Source organism: Fundulus heteroclitus, chromosome 16 (genome assembly GCF_011125445.2).
Source record: "Fundulus heteroclitus isolate FHET01 chromosome 16, MU-UCD_Fhet_4.1, whole genome shotgun sequence".
Taxonomy (NCBI): Eukaryota; Metazoa; Chordata; class Actinopteri; order Cyprinodontiformes; family Fundulidae; genus Fundulus; species Fundulus heteroclitus.
Window position 1 is genome coordinate 3,968,985 of NC_046376.1, and position 19,356 is coordinate 3,988,340.

Here is a 19,356-nt window from a genome sequence, read left to right on the forward strand (position 1 = left end):
TGAAAGCCCCTTTATTGTGGTTGTGGGTTTTGTAAGTCAAAGAAGGATAGTAAGTTTCCTCTAAGTAGAAATCTGTACCTTTGTTCTGTTTATGTAAAATCTAGACGACATTAAAGATGACATCTTCAAAAATCTCTACTTTGTTTTAGAAATATGTGTTTCCTGTCCAAAAACTGCATGTGGACAAGGGTTGCAGACTTAGCTTAAAATGTACATAATGCAGGATATTTGAGTTAGTGTGGACAAGAAAAGTGAGCAAAAAGCTCTTTTTCTTGTCCTATTAGCGACTCTTCCAGCCTGGTTTTATTGCACCAGACCTTCAATTGCAAATTTAAGGATCCTTATTCTGGTATCATTTCTGTTTCAAACAGTTGATATTTGGTATGCATACACTTTAACGTCATATATATGGATTTTACAGGGGTTGACTGTAATCAAAGGCGAATCACTGCTTCAGACTCACAAATGATTGTCCATAGTTTTTTAACTGATGCACCAACCTTGATTTGCCTTTTCATTTTATTCCCAAGCCTACAACGGCTTGATTTAGAAACAAAAGCGCAACATGCCAGTAAATTGTGCTGATAATTCTGCATGTTCACGAATATCCTCTGAAGACACAAGTGCCTTCCTTCTTCTAGGACAGACAGAGCCGGCCTGTTCTCAGTCTGATCCGATCCGACTCCATTAACAGCTGGCGGGACAGAAACGTCCTTGTTGCGTCTCAGAACATCTCTGGTTTCGTTCGGTGCAGCCGGACAACCTCTGGCCTCTGATCCAAGCTGAAGCATGTGTTTCTGTCAAGGCCTTTATGCTTCTGTGAGGGAGAAAAGCTGCTCGTTCTGTGTTCTCCTCTCACTTCTGTCTCTTCGGCTGCAGACTCTGGAACACGGTGGACACTAATGAGACCCCGTCCTCCTCTCTGTCTCTTCATTGCTGTTTCCGGTTGACGGGCTGGCGAGCTTCTCCCAGAGTTACAGCATGGTAGGAAGCTTATTTAACTTTGTTACTGAGTAGACTTTAAATTAATTAATGTTTAAGTGACAGTTTTTATAAGCTTTACATTTATTTCTGGGTGTGTATGTGAATTTAAATAAGTCAAAAACATGATTTTAAGATTTGGAATGTGAAAAGAATTGTAGCGTTTAAACTCAGTCTTTGCTAAAAATCCTCATTAACTCAAATTTGCCTTTAACTTTAGAGGTTTGAGTTTCCACCACTTTCTGACCCTCGTATCTCTAAAGGCAAATTTATTTATATAGCACATTTCAGTACAGAGACAATGCAAAGTACTTCACATGATTAGAATACAGGAAAAAAAACAGAGTAAAAGCAAGTAGGAATAAAATGTAGAAGCAAAATAGAACATGGAAAAATAGAAACTAAAAATAAACATTAAAAACAGTTGGACTACAAAGTTGAACTAATGATGTTTCAGTAGAACAGTTTAACTAGAACAGTCGAAGGCAATCATAAACAAATGTGTTTTTAATCTTTATTAGTTAGTTCCAGATCAGTGGAGCATAGGAACTAAATACTGCTTCTCCATATCTGGTTCTGGTTCTGGTTCTGCAGAGCAGGCTGGAACCAGAAGACCTGAGTGGTCTGGAGGGTTGATGCACTGATAACAAGTCTGTGATGTATTTAGGTGCTAATTCAGAGATTTATAGACTTTAAGGGACAGAAAGAATATAACTCAATGCACAGTTAAATCCAAAAGTATTTCTACTCCTGGCAAATAAATTTCATACTATATTGTTTTCACAAAGAAGTTGGTTGCTGATAGGAAATGATAATAACAAAAAAGGAGGTACACTTAATAAAATATTAATACAAAATGAAACGTCAAAATAATTAATGGAAAGCTTTTTGCATGTTTCCATGGATAATTTGTTGTTTTATCCTCGATGATGAGCTCCTGTAGAGCAGAAGGCCTCCCTGTTATCACCTTAATGGACCGGCCCTGTTCTCCCACCTAAGTTATCATATAAACTTCATTATGTGTGCTTTGAGCTGCGCCGTCATGTTTCTGTTTTCCCGTTGTCAGATTTCAGTGACCAAATCAGAAGTTTTACCCTTAAAGTGCAAAAACGAGTCGATTGCACATTCAGATGTTTCAGTTTTAGGAGACAAAGAAAAAAACAAATAAAGATGTGAGCAGAACTACGAGCTGCAGCTGTTTCTAACTTGCAGGAACAGCAAACTGAGGGCAGCTGGAATTATGCATTACCGTTATCTCATTTAGCCATCTGTGTGTGAGTCTTCTTCTTGCTCTGTCTCGTGTACAGTGGCGGCACATTCCTCTGCAAAGCTTCGTTTTCTTTAATTGCTGCTTTTTCAAAGACTCATCTGCAGCCCAAATGGCGCGGTAACAAACTGTGTTAAAAATGGGGTTTTAGCTGATGTTAGAGAACCCAAAATTGCACAAATTAAGACTGCTGGGAATTTGTGTATTGTTTTACTTTTATAAAAAAGTGGCCCTAGTTCTTAAATCTGAAATTGTGCAGATGAATACATGAGCTCCTCCTTTACCAGTCAGGTTGTTCAGCCCTGTTTTCCAGCAGGGTAGGAATCTCATTTCCCTCTTAGCTAATCCCGGCTCAGGGATCTGTCAGCCAGCAGTAGACGGTGAGTTTTCAGTAGTGAAATCTTACAGATCTAAATGTTTTTTTTATTTCCTAGCAAGTTACTGTGACTAATCAGAAGTCTTTAGGCTGCATCTCTGTGAAATCGGTGAGAAAAGGAGATCTGTGGATGACTAAAAAGCCCAGATAAGGTCTAAGCCTTCTGAAGGAACTCTTTCATTTTTACCTGCTTGTGTATTCAGGCTTTATATGTGCATCTAAATTGGATCTTTAACGCTTTATCTTGTTCAGGAGCGATGCTAGGGTTGGATTGTGGAAAGGCATTGCAGTGATGCCGGCACATCTGTTGTGAAAAAAAAAGAGTCTCAAAAAGAGCTGCATCTGTTCTTACGTTCCTGAGACCCAGATCATTACTGAAAGAAAGAGATTCCAGATGCACTCAACTGTAAGAAGCAGCTTTATCTTCAGGGACCTCAGAGTAGAGCGCTCAAACCTTTGCAGGTTTTCCAGCCGCGTTCCCAAAGGAACAGACCACTGGGCTGATCCAGAACCTTCTGGAGGAGCTAACACCCCTTCTGGCCTCGGATCCTGTTGCAATCAATCTTGGACGAGCCGAAGACAATGAAGGGATGGGAAATGTTCCTTTATTCCTTACAGCTAAATAGTTATTGCTGGGATTGATCTTCATTCCAGAAAACTTTTAAACAAAAGGTTCGACGTGATCCTCAAACTGTGGAGAGTTTAAATGTGGCATAGAAAAGTCCTTTTGTCCAGGTCACCGACAGTCCAGTGGAAACAACATTTCTTAATATGAATAATACAGCTTAACTTGAGAACTGATTCTGATTTATGCCGCACAAACAACATATATCACATTCCTAATAGCATAACTTTGCAACCATACCCCCCCCCCCCCCCCCCCCAAAGAAAAAAAAAAAACAACATTCCCGATCACACAGGTGGTGTCCTGAGGTAAAAAAGGATGTGGAAGACATGACATAGTTGTCTTATGCATTAAAAGCTTTTTTATGACATTTTAAGTTTCCAAAGCTTCTGCCATATATGGAATTGTTTTGTATTTTGTTTCTGTCCAACAGACACAGGTGGATCCATAAGGGCCACCTGTGTCCCTAGATTTATCCTAAATATGAGTTTTTACAAAGGTGGGATTGTTTGTTGTCTTCCTGTCATCTGAAAATTGGGTTCAGGAGGATAATTTAAACATCCTGTTGGTCCTCGACGTTCTCCAGATCTTTCTGGGAGACCCACATGTGTCCGTAGGTCAGAGAGGATGTATAGTAGGACTGGACGATATAGAAAAAAATCATATCAATAAAATAGAAATCATATTGATCGATATCAATAATTATCAACAAATTTAAAACATCTGTTTTAAGTGCAGCCCTGACCATTTTATGCTGTTGCTTCGTGACCTACCCTTTATTCAACCAGCTTTTTACCAAAACTACAAGTTTTTAAAAAAGAAAAAAAGCAAGCATTCTCTGAACTCCTTGAAGGGGGCGGGGCTTGGTGATGGCATGTTTCTTGGGTCTGTGTTGTGATTGGTTGGGAGGATGTAATGATGTAATATTAACCTATTGACTCTTTTTTTTCTATCATCGATATACGTCTATAGATTGATATATATTTTTATAAAATTATCGTCCAGCCTTAATGAATTGTACCTTCAGCCAATTCTGGATTTCCATTTGAGTCCTAGAAGAAAACACCGATGGGATCATCCTAGCTTCAGAAAATAAAAAAATCCCATGGCCTCCAGTTGACCAATCGATGCAGTTGATTAATTGCAGTGTTGAAAAAGTTTTCCAGTACTAAAGGTTTAAAGTGATGGCCGTAAGTGCACGACTCAAAGACATTCAGCACTGAAATGTGCGGAGGAGACGGTCGATAGATAAACAGCTACAGATTACAGCCACACTGTAGCCGCTCGGGGTAGATAGCCAAAGCAGCATCATTAGATATTTTTTTAGACTCTCTGTCAACAAAGTGTAAACACACCATCAATAATTCATTAGCCTGACCCAATAGTTGCCTCTCTCCTGCAGACAGGGAGGAACATTAGCCCCTAATGGATGAGTTACGCTGAAAGTAAATAAAAAAACAGCAGAGCTGCTGTGGCAGGTAGGAAGCAGCAAACCAGCTTTATTAAAATAACACATGAATTTAAAATAATGTATGTAAGATCTGCTCCTATGCCACAGTTAAATAACACTGATGGATAAACATGAGAGGCGTGAGAGGGTTGTTGTATTTGTGATGCAAAAATGAATTTGTTGCATTGAAAAGGGTCACAGTGCAACACTTTATTTACCTGACTCCGCCAGATAGATTTGCTCCGCATATCCATCTGGAAACCTTCCGTTGAAGTAACTTTGGGAAGGGGCGAAAATACTGGTTAGCTGATTGGCCTATGTTGGTGATAGACGGGCCAAATGAACCAATCAGATTCGTCGTCGCTCTGTTACGAGCGACGACGAAAACACAACCACAAGCCAAGCTACTCTTGCTGCTGCAGGTAAAGGCTCGTTAGCTCAGCAAAGAAATATTCTGTAATTCCGATAAAACTTGCTCGATAGCCGCGCTAACGCTAGTTTCATCGGCTGAAGCCGCCATGTTCTTTAGACTGAACTGTCGCGCTTCCCGTTGCGTCACACCTCAACCCGCCTCAAAGCCAACGCTGATTGGACGTTCGTTTGGTGAACGGCTCCAAATTTTCTTTAACGGAGAGTAGCCAGACTGATCTGCGAGTGAAACCTTGAAAGCTCGTGAGATCAGGATGGTCTCACGAGGCTAACACTTTATTGGGATTGAGTGTGAAAGGGTAACGTAAAGTGAAGTGATTTAATGATTTCTAAATCTGAAGCGTAGTGTGCACTGCTGTCGAGCCCCCATTATTCTGATACCCATAAATAAAGTCCGCTGCAGCCAGCTGCCTTTAGACGTCCCCTGACTAGGTGTGTGTGGTTTAACCTCAGTGTGAAAAACAGCTGTTCAGCACCAATCCCTTGAGTTTCCGTCACATTGTGCGTGTGGAAATGCTCTTACTTTCACTATTAAACACTTTTAAACTTCGCTTTGATTTCACCAAACGTTTAAGTGATCGCCGATCACCATCATTCAGGATTTTTTTACAGCCACATTTTTCCTTGAAGACGATGGATCCTCCACTGTCCTTCCAGTTTTTAATAATGCGTCAGACAGTTCTTAACCCAATTTTGGTCGTTTCTGGAATCTCCTTAGATGTTTTCTCTGCTTGATGGATGCCAATGATGTGACCCTTCTGAGACAGACGGACATCTTTTACCCGACTGCAGGATGTGTCGTTCAACATGGTTGTTTAAGAAATGAGAAGCAACTCATTGCACCAGTTGAAGTTAATTAACTTATTGCCATCTGAAACATAATGGCCCACACAGTAATTATCCAATGGGAGGCTTGTATCTATTTGCTTAGATAAATCCAGGTGGAGACGTTTTTTTTTTTTTTTGCCAGGCAGTTTATTAAAGGTTTACAACATGCAGCACAACTGTTTAGTTTTTCCAGAACAACCGTATGTGTTTTTAACTCCACTGTGCCGTCGGCTTCCCTGCGGTGTGAACCAAGCAGCCAAAATGCTGCAGAAATCCACATCTGCATCAATCTCCAGTCAGCAGAGCAGATAGAAAAGCGAGTGGCTTTAATGTTACACATCAATCGACTCTTTCCTCCCACTCTGCCCCGTTACCCGAACACGATACGGCTCTTTTATCACTCCAGCAATAATCTGTCCGTTTATAAATCTCCCCCATCAGCTGCACCCTCCCAGATTCCTGACGGGAGAGCGGATCCTCACGTTTCTCTGTCTGCTGCAGCTGGCTGGGATGTGAGTGGGCCACGCTCCGCAGCATCTGAAGATGAACAGCGGGCACAGCCAGCGATCCCTGCAGATTAAAAACCACTCTTCGCTTGTAAAGCGCGCTGCAGTCGTTTCTGGCCCCCGTGTCCTCAGAGCGGAGCCTGAATAGAACGACTTCATGGCTGCAGAGGCTCCTGGGGGATTGCTGATAAGGTGGAGGGAGTATTTATCCATATTTATCTATTTCCTGGATTGTTTAGCACCCCATGAATGCCACAATTATTGAGCAAGTGTGGAGCGTTGAAAAGCAAAATGGGAATTTGATGGTAATAACTTTGTCCATCCTGGAGGCAGTCGTGACCCGAGCTTTCACATTATCTATCTTCACAGCGTCGGCATGTTTGTGGAAATGCTGTAACTCAACATAAACTTTAATGATGCAGCAGCAGCATCTCATTATGCGCTTTTTCTTCCTATTTCAGCGTTCCCACACTCTGAGTAAAGTCAGTTTATCAACGTTAACGGCCAAATCATTACACCAAACTGCAGCAGTTCTTATTTATGTGGCTCCAGCTAGACGTGCTCTGCATTAGTCACTGATAAGAGCTGAATGTTGCTGCGCTGCAGCGCTTAGAGGGCGCCAGCCGCTTCTGTCGCCACGGCGGGCACGGAGAAGACAGATCGGTTAATTATCAAGAGCGTAATTAACGCGTTAAAGATACCAGTTCTTGTCTATTTAGTGTTAGAGTTGATCAGAATTAGCTGGCTGCTGTCTCTTCACTTGCTTTTCAGACCACGAGAAGGTGTTCTCCATCAATTTCCTCACAAAGATTCATGAAAGAAATTATTTTAGATAATAACAACATTTGAATTAAGAGTCCAAGTTCAATTTGTTTAAAATGAATAATGAACGTTAAATAAAAGTTCGGTTTTATTTTATGTTTTTGTTGATAGATTTTCCAGAAAGAGCTGGAATAAATAAACAGAATAAAAAAGGTAGTTTAATTTGTTTTCAAAATCCTAAATGTAAAACGTTTTGGTCCATGAGGCAGACACCCCGTCTACTTTTAAGAATAATCTTAAAACTTTCCTTTGTGACAAAGCTTCTAGTCAGAGTGGCTCATGTTACCCTGAGCTATCTCTATAGTTATGCTGCTATAGGCTTAGGCTGCTGGAGGACATCAGGGTCTATTTCTCTCACTCTGCTGAGTTCTCCTACTGCTCTCCAATCTGCATTGTTTGTTGTTATTTCAGCTTTTTGTTCTCTGTCCTTTTTCTCTTCATAGAAGGTACACCTGGTCTGGCGTTCTGTTAGCTGTGACATCATCAGGGGAGGCAGTGTCACTACCCGATCCGTACAGGAAGCACGATCCGTACAATCAGCTCATTTGCGCGTGCGCAAACATATTAACTTCCGGTTGGCAATATTTCGTTTTTCTTACTTTTTTATTCTTTCGTATTTTTTTGAAGCGGGGGTTTCTTTTAGTATATCTTTGTATTTGCGTCAATATTGCAGATTCTAAAAATGAAAAACAGAAAAACATTAAAAAAGTTAAATCGCCGTGGGTACTAATGACGAGGTCTTCTCTTGTTTTTGTACACCAGAGGGCGCTAAAATGTTAACTGATAACTTTAACGTTCTAATAAAACTATTTTATACAAGATTAATTGTATAAAATTATATATATATATATATATATATATATATATATATATATATATATATATATATATATATATATATATTGTAATGTTTTACATTACATAAAGTTGTATAATTAACGTGAACACAATCTTGTATAAAATAGTTTTATTAGAACATATATATATATATATATATATATATATATATATATATATATATATATATATATATGTGTGTGTGTGTGTGTGTGTGTGTGTGTGTGTGTGTGTGTATATGTAAACAAAATTGATCCCATTATTAAGGAATAAAATATGTTTTTTTCTCAAATAAAGCAATAATAGAGTGCATTCAGACAATACGGATAAACGTTACGCAATAACGGACTGCTCTTAGCATGTCTGATGATGACGTCAAGCAATACAATGGATGAATGCAGTTCAGTATTCTTTAATGATTTAAGGATATAAATAATGGTTTTTCAGTACCGTAATTACATTATTTTTTGGCGACCCGGAAGTTATTCTGTTTGCGCACGCGCAAATGAGCTGATTGTACGGATCGTGCTTCCTGTACGGATCGGGTAGTGACAGGCAGATCTTCCACTATTACCATTTAACATAGAAAGTACTCCTGGGTCAATGTGAGCTTCTGTGCTTTCTGTGTCTCTGCTCTGTCTTCTCTAAGCACCAGTGGGTGGAGGCAGATGAGCGTTCACACTGAGCCTGGTTCTGGTTCTGCTGGAGGTTCTCCTCCCTGTTAAAGGGGAGTTTTCCTCTCCACTGTCGCTTCATGCATGCTCAGTATGAGGGATTGCTGCAAAGCCATCAACAATGCAGACGACTGTCCACTGTGGCTCTACGCTCTTTCAGGAGGAGTGAATGCTGCTTGGAGAGACTTGATGCAACCTGCTGGGTTTCCTTAGAGAGGAAACTTTCTCACCAACCTGGAGGATCTGATGGAAGCTGACTTTGGAAAGAGGCTTGAGATGACATGTGTCATGAATTGGTGCTATATAAATAAAATTGAAGATTAAAATGTTATTTGAATTTATTTTATTTTATTTCTGTACTAATTTTCTTTTGATATTTCTCCAAGAATATTAATAGAATAAAACAAATTTGAATAAGCTATACTAAGTTTAATTACATAAATTAAAATACAAGTCTTCCCAAGAAGATTAATGAAATAAATCACAATAAACTGAAATAGAAAATAATATTTTATGAGCATGTTTGAGTTAATTTGTTTGGAAAAAACAGCAACAAAAAAACTGTTATTTAGTTGGGTCTAGAAATATTTTATAATTTATTATTATTTAATTTATCATGATATTCAGTTTTCAATAGACGTAACAGAGAATCAATTCATATTTCCACTTTCTTTAATGTACTTAAAAATATATATTTTTTTCTCATACAGTATTGCTGTCATAATTATGACAGCAAGAGAAAAAACAGAACAAGTAAAAAAACATTGATTTATGTGCTTCTGATTTTCCTATTTAGAATTTTTGTTCGGTTAACGTAAACTTTGCTGTTGATATTTATTTAAATTTCTCGTCTCAGGAGTGCAGCTTCTTCTTCAGCATGGATGATTTTTATGATTACCAGGAGAAAGTTTCCTGGTGGGCTCATGTTTAACCGGTTCCTGTTTGCAGAGCTCCGCTGCACCCAAACCGGACCCTGACAGGCTGCTTCCTCCGTCTGGACGGGCGAGCTTCACGTCATCAGGAGGAGCGAGGAGCCAAAGCAAAGGTAAATTCTGTGCAGCTGCAACCAAACCTGCGGACAGGAATCACTTTAAGCGTTTTCTTCTGTTCTATGCAGCGACGCAGGGAGGAAAAAAAGAGTGCAAGAGCTCCACAGAGCTTAAAACGTGGTAACTTCATCTGCAAAAACGTTTTAGGTATCTCCATCTATCGCTATCGGAGTGAATGTGCAGTTTTGTCTTTATGTGACATAGCTAATCAGATTTCTTTTGTTACAAAAGGCGAAAACAAGCTGTCTAGTTTATCTCCACGCTGCTGATTTAGTTTCTCTGGCCTCAGCTCTCAGCACCATAACACTGTGAACTGGACTCATTATCATTCTCTTCTCATCACCATCGCGCTCCATCAGGCCTGCAGATTCGATCCACTTTAATCTGATTATTGCATTTGCACCGTTGGAAGGAGCCATGCGACGCGGGCCACTTTCTCAGCAGTGGAATCAGTGCAGCAATGTTTCTGCTCTTTGTCTCCAGCTCCCAGACATAAAAAAAAAAAACACATCACGCATCAGATGCTGAAAGGTGGCTGACCTTTAGAGAACATCTGCTCCTGGGTTTGTGTGTTTCACGGCTCATTCAGGGAGGAAAACACTGGAAAACAGGCTCCAGCCGGACTCACTGAGGCTGCAGGAGCAGAAACTGGCAGTTCAAACTCACTTTACAGAGAGAGAAAGAAGCTATATTTATACCCAGAAAGCACACGCTGCAGCAGTCGCTCTCCGTTTTGTTCGTTTATTGTTGGAATACGGAGCGTCAGGAAGCTGCTGCTCAGCGTGTCGCGGTTATAAAGACGTCAGGGGGTTTCAGAAAGCTGTCAGTGCCTGTCATTTAACGCAGACATTCACACAAAGGGGGATCAGTGGAAATATCCGCACGTTGTCCCTCTGGAGCTGCAATTATGCTGGTGGGATTTGGAATAACGGGAAAGATTAATTAAGAGGAGATGAGTCTTTAAAGCTTGTTATTGTGTTATAAAGACGTGGCTGTTAGCTGACAGAAGAAAGCTTATAAAGGTCTATTTTACAGCTTTTGGTGCACGCTCTCACACCCACTGGTGCCACTAGGTGTCTGCTTTTGTCAAACAGAATAAACAACATGTTAAACCAAGATAAGCAGAAATGTCTGACTTAATCTCACTCTGGATGGTTTGGAAAGTCGTCCCCAGGACAGGCGGCGATGCAAGAAAACCACGTCTATCTGATCTCCCACATCTACCACCAGCACTTCCCCCAGCCACACCGAAAGAAAAGTTAATAAAATTAGAAAAATGGACGGAACGAATAAAGTATTTGCGTCTTCTTAGTGATGATCGTGGAGCCTGAGGTGTACAAGGGTTTTATCTGCAGCAATCAGGAAGTTGCTGCTGAAGAATTAAGCTTTCGATTTACCAGTTCACTAACGTTTGGTCATCAGATATGGATCAAGATGCTGCAAGCAGTTCGCTGCAATGAGCCTCCTCTGTTGGGGGGGTGGGGGTGGGGGGGGATGGGCAGCGCATAGACTTAAGAGTCTTTTGGTAAAACAGGATTCTCCCATCATGCACCTCCACCGAGGTCAGGGAATATTCCCCAAATTATAAACATTCAATATCATAAAGGATGCAGAGAAGGTGGAATGTCACTGTTATTGTTAAGAATTCACTCAATTCTATTTTAATTTAAATCATAATGTTTAGTAAAATGTTTTATTGTCTGGTTGTTTGTATCATCTGTGATGTTTTATTTAGTTTTTTATGGCTTCTACCTTGGCCAGGTCTCCTTTGCAAAAGAGATTTTGATCTCAACAGGAGTTCCTGATTAAACAAAGTTAAATAAATGAATATATTTGAGGTGATCCGGCATCCAGACGCTTGAGAGCATCGGGTCAAAGTGCAGACAACAGCTCGGGTGTTGCATGTCGATGTGAAGATGATTTAAGGCTTACAAGACGCAGGGATACAGGAACCAGGAGTAAACCAGGAGTAGACTCATTAATGATGACGGAGGACCTCCACAGTCTGCAACGGCTGGGATGACACAATATATAGGAGGGGAGACGGGAGGAACACCAGGTGGAGTGAATGACAAAGCTGGGAGGAGTTAGACCCAATTAAGAGAGGGAAAGGAGGACAGAGGACTGGCAGGAGCAGAGGGAGAAGTTTAATCAGGTAGGGAAGAAGATAATGGCCGGATAGGGGAAATATCTATCGAGAGGAAGAGCAGAACCAACAAGACTAATAAATAAAGAACAGGAGCTAACAGGAACCGAAACTAATAATCAGAATTTATATATATACAAAAAATGGTGAACAGAAAACTAAACAGAAAACAGCAAGATCTAAGGATGAGTATTATAAAAATAACCAGACTGGTGGATGAGTGGATAGATAGATAGATAGATAGATAGATAGATAGATAGATAGATAGATAGATAGATAGATAGATAGATAGATAGATAGATAGATAGATAGATAGATAGATGGAAAAAAATGGTACATTGCTTGTACTATTATAGCGTTTTATCAAGTCCGATGACCCCCCACGCTGACGGTGGTGAGCTATGGATGGATGGATGGATGGATGGATGGATGGATGGATGGATTGATTGATTGATTGATGGATGGTTTAATATAATTTTATTGACATAAAAATGTAACTTATTTTGTAAAGAAGATGAACAAAGCCAACCTGAACAGCATCCTGAAATAAAATGATATCAAACCTCTGCTGAGCTCAAACTGATCATTCATCCAAACCAGGCTCAAAAACAATGACAATACTTTTATGTTTTTATCTATTTTTATTGTTGTGGATTTTTTAAAAGTTATTCCCACGTGTGTAAAAAAAAAAAAACAGCTTAAGAAGCAGAAGCCTCGCCGTCGCCGTAGATTTGGCAGCAGAAAGTCGAGCTCTGCAGGGAGGAACGACGTCTGGTTGACAGACGGCTGGATTATAAGCAGCAGTAAAGGAAAGAATAACGCTAAACGTTACTTTTTGCACCCATGAAGCTCGCACATGGATGAGTACCGTGGTTCATGTTTGTTTTTCCGACGGATTATCACAGATCTTTTCTTTATCTGCTGAAGCCATCCCATACAACCTGCCTTTTTAGATTCATCACACGCTTATGATCAGACAGGAAATATGAAAATAAACAAAGTGTCTGAGAATCCTTCCTGTTCCACTGACAACATGGCGATGCCTTTCCTCGTCAGCTGAAGCCCCACAGAGACGGCTGGCACCACCAAACTCCTCACCATATGGTGAAGCTGGGCCTTCTCTTCCTCAGCCATCCAGTTTTGGACACAGTTACTGGAAACTGAGACACAAAGTAGCAGAAAACAGCAAACGAGGTAAAAATGAAAACAGTTTCTGGGAGAGAAAGAGTCTAAAAAGATGCCTTAAGTTGATTAAATAAGGTGATTATGAATCTTTAGTTTGTTATTCTGGAGCATTTGGAGCTACCCAGCTGGATCCTATTTTTTCACAGCACAGCATTATGCATCCTTTGCTCAATTTGTCTAATTTTCCAATTTCTTTAACTCAATTTGACACTGGAGGAAGACTCCTAACAAGAGGCTCGTCTCTGCCTCACCACCGCCAGCGTCTTCGCTCAGCCGATGACAGCGAGTCAGATAGCAGATGGTTTTCCTCCTCCTGCTGGCATGTGGCCCAAACACACTTAGAGGAAGAACGAGCAGAGGCGCAGTCGGCTGCGGGGGGTTTTGTCAGCATTTAACCAGACACGGGTAATGCTCCTTACACAGAGAAAGAGGTCCAGCAAAGGCCAGGTCCACAACTCTCGAGAGGCGACGCGTTGGATCTGACTGGCTGATATGATTGGTTGTTTGTTAAAAATGAGAACTGGGTGCACGGCTTTGGATCTGTTGTGGATTTATATTCCTAGAAATAAAACAAACAGGCTCTATTTGTCGTAATGTGATGGTGTTAAGGGCTCAACCAACGAGCAGGAGGCTGGCAGGACCTTGGTGATGTGGTTTTAATTAGGTGGCAAGCATGCAAAAAAAAGCACAGGATTGATGCACAAAAAGTGCCACGAACAGGAAAACACCAGAAACAAAGAAGTGACTGAATGTTGAGGCCTAGATGCAGGGGAGGGTGATGACCTGAATGAAACAGGGGAGTGTAAATACTGAAGCCACTGCAGCTGCTGTGGGCAGCATGACTGGAGGAGCTGAGGGGAAAACGACCTGAGGATAAAATCTGAAATCCCTCCAGGGAACGATAGGTGACAGAAGATAGCCAACAAATCAGGAGGACAGTGACATGAAATCATAACTGCCTACAGTGACGATCGGAGCGAGTGGTTTCCATGTTGTGTCATGATCTTAGCACTAGTGCTGGTCTGATTCACCATCTGACACACCTGTGCAGCTCCGCCCTGTTCTCATCAGCCTTCACCTGATCCACCTGCACCTCTGACTATATAACCAGCTCTCAGATCAGTCACTAGTGCCAGATTATTACAAGCCACTGGTGAGTTTAATTCAGCGTTCCTGAATCCTGCATGTTTCTGACCTGTTTCTGTCTTCTGATTCTCTGAGCCTGCCTATTCGCTGTCAGACCTGATTGCTGTGCTGTCTGGATCTCTGACCTGTTTCCGTGCCCTGACTCTGCCCCTGGATTCTGCTTTGGATTTCGGACTCTGGTTATTCCCCCTGACCATCCTGCCTGTCTCTGTCCTTTGACCACCGATTACCTGGCAGCCCCATGAGGAAGATCCTTCCAGCTGCCCTGATCAGACTCTGGATCACTTTGGGCTTCACCAGCGACGTTACCCGCCAACAGGAGCCTTCACTCACCTCCCCAGCCTGTTTCCGGATTGTGAGAAGTGATTTCTGTCTCAGACGCTGGTGATTCATCCTCGACCTGCAGCAGTTTACGTCACAATAAACCTTTTAAACGTAACTCTGTGTCCGGCTGATAATCGGATTCACCCGCAGTAATCATTGGATGTTGTCCTGAAGTAACGGCACGTTCAGGAGCGAAGAAACGATCCGTGATGCAAATTTGGGTGAATGGAGCGAAGAAAAACAACTTTTATGCCATCTGCATCACATTAATGTTCCTTCTTACTCATTTATTTAAGCTCAAATGTTTTTTAATATGTTAAATCCATCCATCATCAGTAAATGACGGACATCTGTAGTCATAACAAATTTCTTCTCGTCCGTCTGTGTCGGCTGGAAGTGAGGATCTGCACTTCTCATAGCATCGGCTCTCTACAGACTTTATCATCTCGTATAAATCTGCTTTTTTTCTCAGCTCCTCACTGATGTCTTTGATTTTCTGTTTTCTGAGGATTGTTCGATTCAGGGAGAGCTGCCAGTTACGCCGTCCTTCAAAGAGAAACCACTGACTGAACTCAATCACTATTACTAATCAGAAATCAAATTAAAAAAAACTTTTCAATCATTTAGCACCATTTAATAAACAATGTAGACAAATATGCAAGCTTATGTGTTACATTTATGTTTTTTAAGACCACTGTATCTGTTCTTTTTAATTAATCCACTCCAGAAAATGAAAGAAATTCTTTTAAGCCCCTAAATTATTGCAACATTCAGATCTTTTATTGTTGTATTGCAACTTCTGACTGTCTCCTAGGAAACAAAACTATGAAAGAAAGGCCAGTTTAATTGTACTCTTCTGTCATGCTCATCACTCTTCTGACTGAAGTCCTTTTTTGAAAATGTTTCACTTTTGTTTTTCTTTCCATTTGCCACGTTTCTGTTAACCAGCTTCAGCATAAAAGGGTGTATTTATTTTATTTTAAGGGTGACCTTAATGACTTCTATGAAGTGTTTAAAAGACAAAACTTGCATTGATTCAGAACTGATTGATCACTCACCAGCAGTTATTATCAGCCTCATCAGCTAATATAGTTGGCGTTGGTCTAATTTCTGTTGCTTTCTGCTGTAAATCTTAACGGCAGCCGGAGGTAATTAAGACCGCCTGAACTTTACCTCCAGCTGCTGTTAATGAGCAGGAAGTTACCTGCAAATCTTTCTGCTCTGCAAACAAACAGAGCCTGAGCCGCTGGTTGGTCTGCTTGTGAGATTCAGATGAAGCGAGTCTTTGTTTTTGTTTGTGAGTGAATATAGAAGGAAACATGCAACACATAAATCCTGGAAACCTTTGTGGCTCTCCTGAAGCTCACGGCTGAGAATCCATCAAACTTCATAACGTATCAACGGACCTGCTTTGTGCAGAGCTGCTCGTATCAGAAAAAAACCTTAATCCTCAGTTTTAGTGACAGAGGTTAACTGAGGTCGGGGTTTTCTTGTTGCGCCTGCAAGCAAAGTTACAGTCATCTCTATTTTTGGAGCCGCCTCGATGCGCTGAAGGCGGCGGGGCTCCGGCCAGCATCCTCGGCTGAGACGTGCGGCCTTGGCGCAGGGCAGGGGGTCGCCCTCCATCGGCCTGCCGTGTTTACCTTCAGCTGGGAACGAGCCGCCTTGATGTGCAGCGACTGGACAGCTCATGAATCACCGGGGATGGAGAGCAACCATTATGGAGGAAACCAGGGTTGTTAGCACAGAGCAGTTAACCCGCCAGGCTCAGGGTTGTCCCAAACATTTTTTCTAATGTGGGACATCATGTGGCAGGGAAATACATAAAAAAAACAAACAGATGAGAGCAATGTTATGATAAATGTGCCTGTTCTGTCCTCTAATTCTCAACAAAGCGACACAAAGCAGCTCATCTTTCTTCTACCGCATGAAAAATTAAATAGAATAAAAATTTTGTTTTGGTGTTTTCATTGAATAAAAGACAAATGAGGAAAGGCAACAACAACAAAAAAAAAAGATTTGATTTACTTGGGTTACATTTCTACCATTTTATGTTGTTAGTCATCAAATTATCAGAATTAACCCTTTAACGAAACATAATTGGTGCCATTTGTGTTTTTTACTGTATGATTTTAACCCCTTGTTGTTAAAACGTAGGTAAAGTTTTTAAGGGTTAATAAAATGAGATGACTGAATTGTTACAGACATACATTTTTATAAAGCTTTATGGGATATTTTCACTGAGCTATATTATACACTGGATTGCTAATCGCCCGCTGTTAGAACGAGTTGCTTTGAAGCCACCAGCCGCCATATTGGTACTCCTTATTTTCCCCCAGTAACTAGGGAATATGTGCGCTACAGCATCGAATAATGAGGATTTTCTCATGTTCAGGGGGGACTTAAAACTTTTAAAATGTGAAATGCCATATACTTTTATGTTATGTTCTAAAACTATCAAGTCCTGAGAAAGTCATGTGCTGAAATATTTTGCATTTTATTCATTTAAATATATATATCTAACATTTATAAATATATAAATAACAATATACAAAAACATATATTTACATATATGTATACATATATACATATATACATATTTATATATACATATATGTATATTTAATATTAATAACATGTAAAATATTTCAGCACCTAATTTCCTAGTAGTTAATAGTGTTAGTACATCTACTGACTGTAGAATTACCTGTGAAACGTTTTCACTTAGCCAGAAAACTGCTTGTTGTTGCAACGAAATCATGTGGGATTCTGTGAGAGTAGGGAGTAGCAAGATGGCGGCCAGTGACTTCAGTTTTTCAGCTAAATCAGCACTCCAGTGTATTATATAGCTCAGTGGATATTTTCTCAGACGCTAACATGGAGCACATCAGGTTTAGCACCAAGAAGAAATGCTATGTGACACAGTGGATGTGCAGACCAGGCATGGGAGCGTAAAATAACTGTTTTTGGTGAGCTGGAGCATCTGGATCGGACCCCAGGATGCACAGATGTGCTGCGGGCCGCTGCTGAAGTGTCTGACCATCAGTCAGATCGGTGAGAGAAGATCACAGGAGGCCTTGTAGCGGTAGCCGTGTTTAATACGGGTCACAGTTTGGGTGTGCGTAATGCCTCCTGGTATTGTGCAATCACTTGGCCTGTGTTACCCGGCATATGGTGCTTACTCACTATGACACGATGTCTGCTGACGCCCTCATACCCCCACACACTCCAACAACTGGCCACCATGACATCTGCATGTCCCACATGCCAGACAGTGGCATGATATGACAACCTGACCTCATGCAAACCCACCATTTAAGCCCCAATTAAACTCCTTTAATTGCTGCTAATACTCCATGACGAGTCTAGGAGACATCCTCAGTGTCTGCTGACCTTCACTGACTGTCAGGCGATCTGGTACCTGCCTGTAAAACATCCCTTATAATCCGTTTCTTCCAGATTTACTAATGTGCTTCTCCACCTCTGGTCCGCATAACTGTGCAACTGCTGCCTTTTGTTCCTTCTGGACAAATTTAAGAAGCTATTTGAATTTATTAAATGTGTGCAAGAGCTTATGCATCTTTCTAATGCTGAAGCAATAAATAAAGTCGGCTCTGCACCTGAAACAGCTCTATTAAGCAACTTGTGCACAGTTTGCTCATATTTAAATGACAAATTGTGCACACATTCCTGAGGTCTGCCCTTATTTATGCAAATGTTTGTGTATTACAGCCAAAACTAATGCTTTGGATTCTCAAACATCACAGCTGCTTGCATTATGCAGGATGCATAAAAGTGAAATACTTTTTAACTTCCCAACATATATTTTTACTGATTAAAGCTGGAAATGTTCATAACTAACAGAATATTCCACTGTTATTTATGTTAAGGGACAAATCTCAACAACTTACATGCTAAATATTTAAACTCGGTAGCATTTTAATAGCTAAATTATATTTAATTAATTAGTTTGAAGTAGTTAATTGTGTAATGTTTGCTTGGTTGATCAGTTCCTGCTCACAGGTGGCAGGTTTGTGCAGAAACGGCCTTTTCCATCGGTAATGTGTGGATTTGTTTTCAGCCTTCAGATGCAGCAGCAGCACAAAGACAAAGAAATCCTCTGAGACGACTGAGGTTCCTCTGAGGAACCCTGGGTGGTGTAAACAGGTAAAACAGAAGAATCATTTATGCACGTTAAGTTCGGTTTGTCTCAAACATAAACAGCAGCTTCGCTTCTCATCATTGTTTCACTTTAACGCTCATCCATAAAGAATGATTGGAAGATAAACGTAGGGCACGTTCACTAAAGGCAAAGGTAACCTTCAGGTTTGGGATCCTGCAGAAACCTTTTCTGTGATGTAGTGGAGTTAAACCTAAAGCTACGATTGCAGTTAAGATATAGAATTAATAAGGAGTACCACGCTAAGACAATTTAAAAGCATGTATGAATATGTTATCTTTAAAAAATATGCATGTAACCTAAACATTTAAACGCGATCATTTGCAACATTTTCTATAAGTACTACTATATTTTCTTTCTTTCTGTACAATTGCTTTCAAAATAGGACTTTGTATTCATGTAACTGTGCTTTGATTTGTAACGCCTCTATTCTTAAAAAGACCTTATATGTTAAACGTGACATGAATATTGTAATTGGGGGTATAAGTTCCCTTAAGTTCTTGAACTTCTACCTACTCCTTTTTTAGCGCT

General features: G+C 40.6%; 1 long non-coding RNA gene across 1 annotated transcript; it reads left to right on the forward strand.

Annotated features, from left to right (window-relative positions):
* Positions 1–780: 780 nt before the first annotated feature.
* Positions 781–19,043, forward strand: LOC118566477. Its single transcript, XR_004933047.1, has 3 exons — positions 781–984; positions 9,744–9,840; positions 18,727–19,043. It is a non-coding gene; the product is annotated as an uncharacterized LOC118566477 (long non-coding RNA).
* Positions 19,044–19,356: the final 313 nt, after the last annotated feature.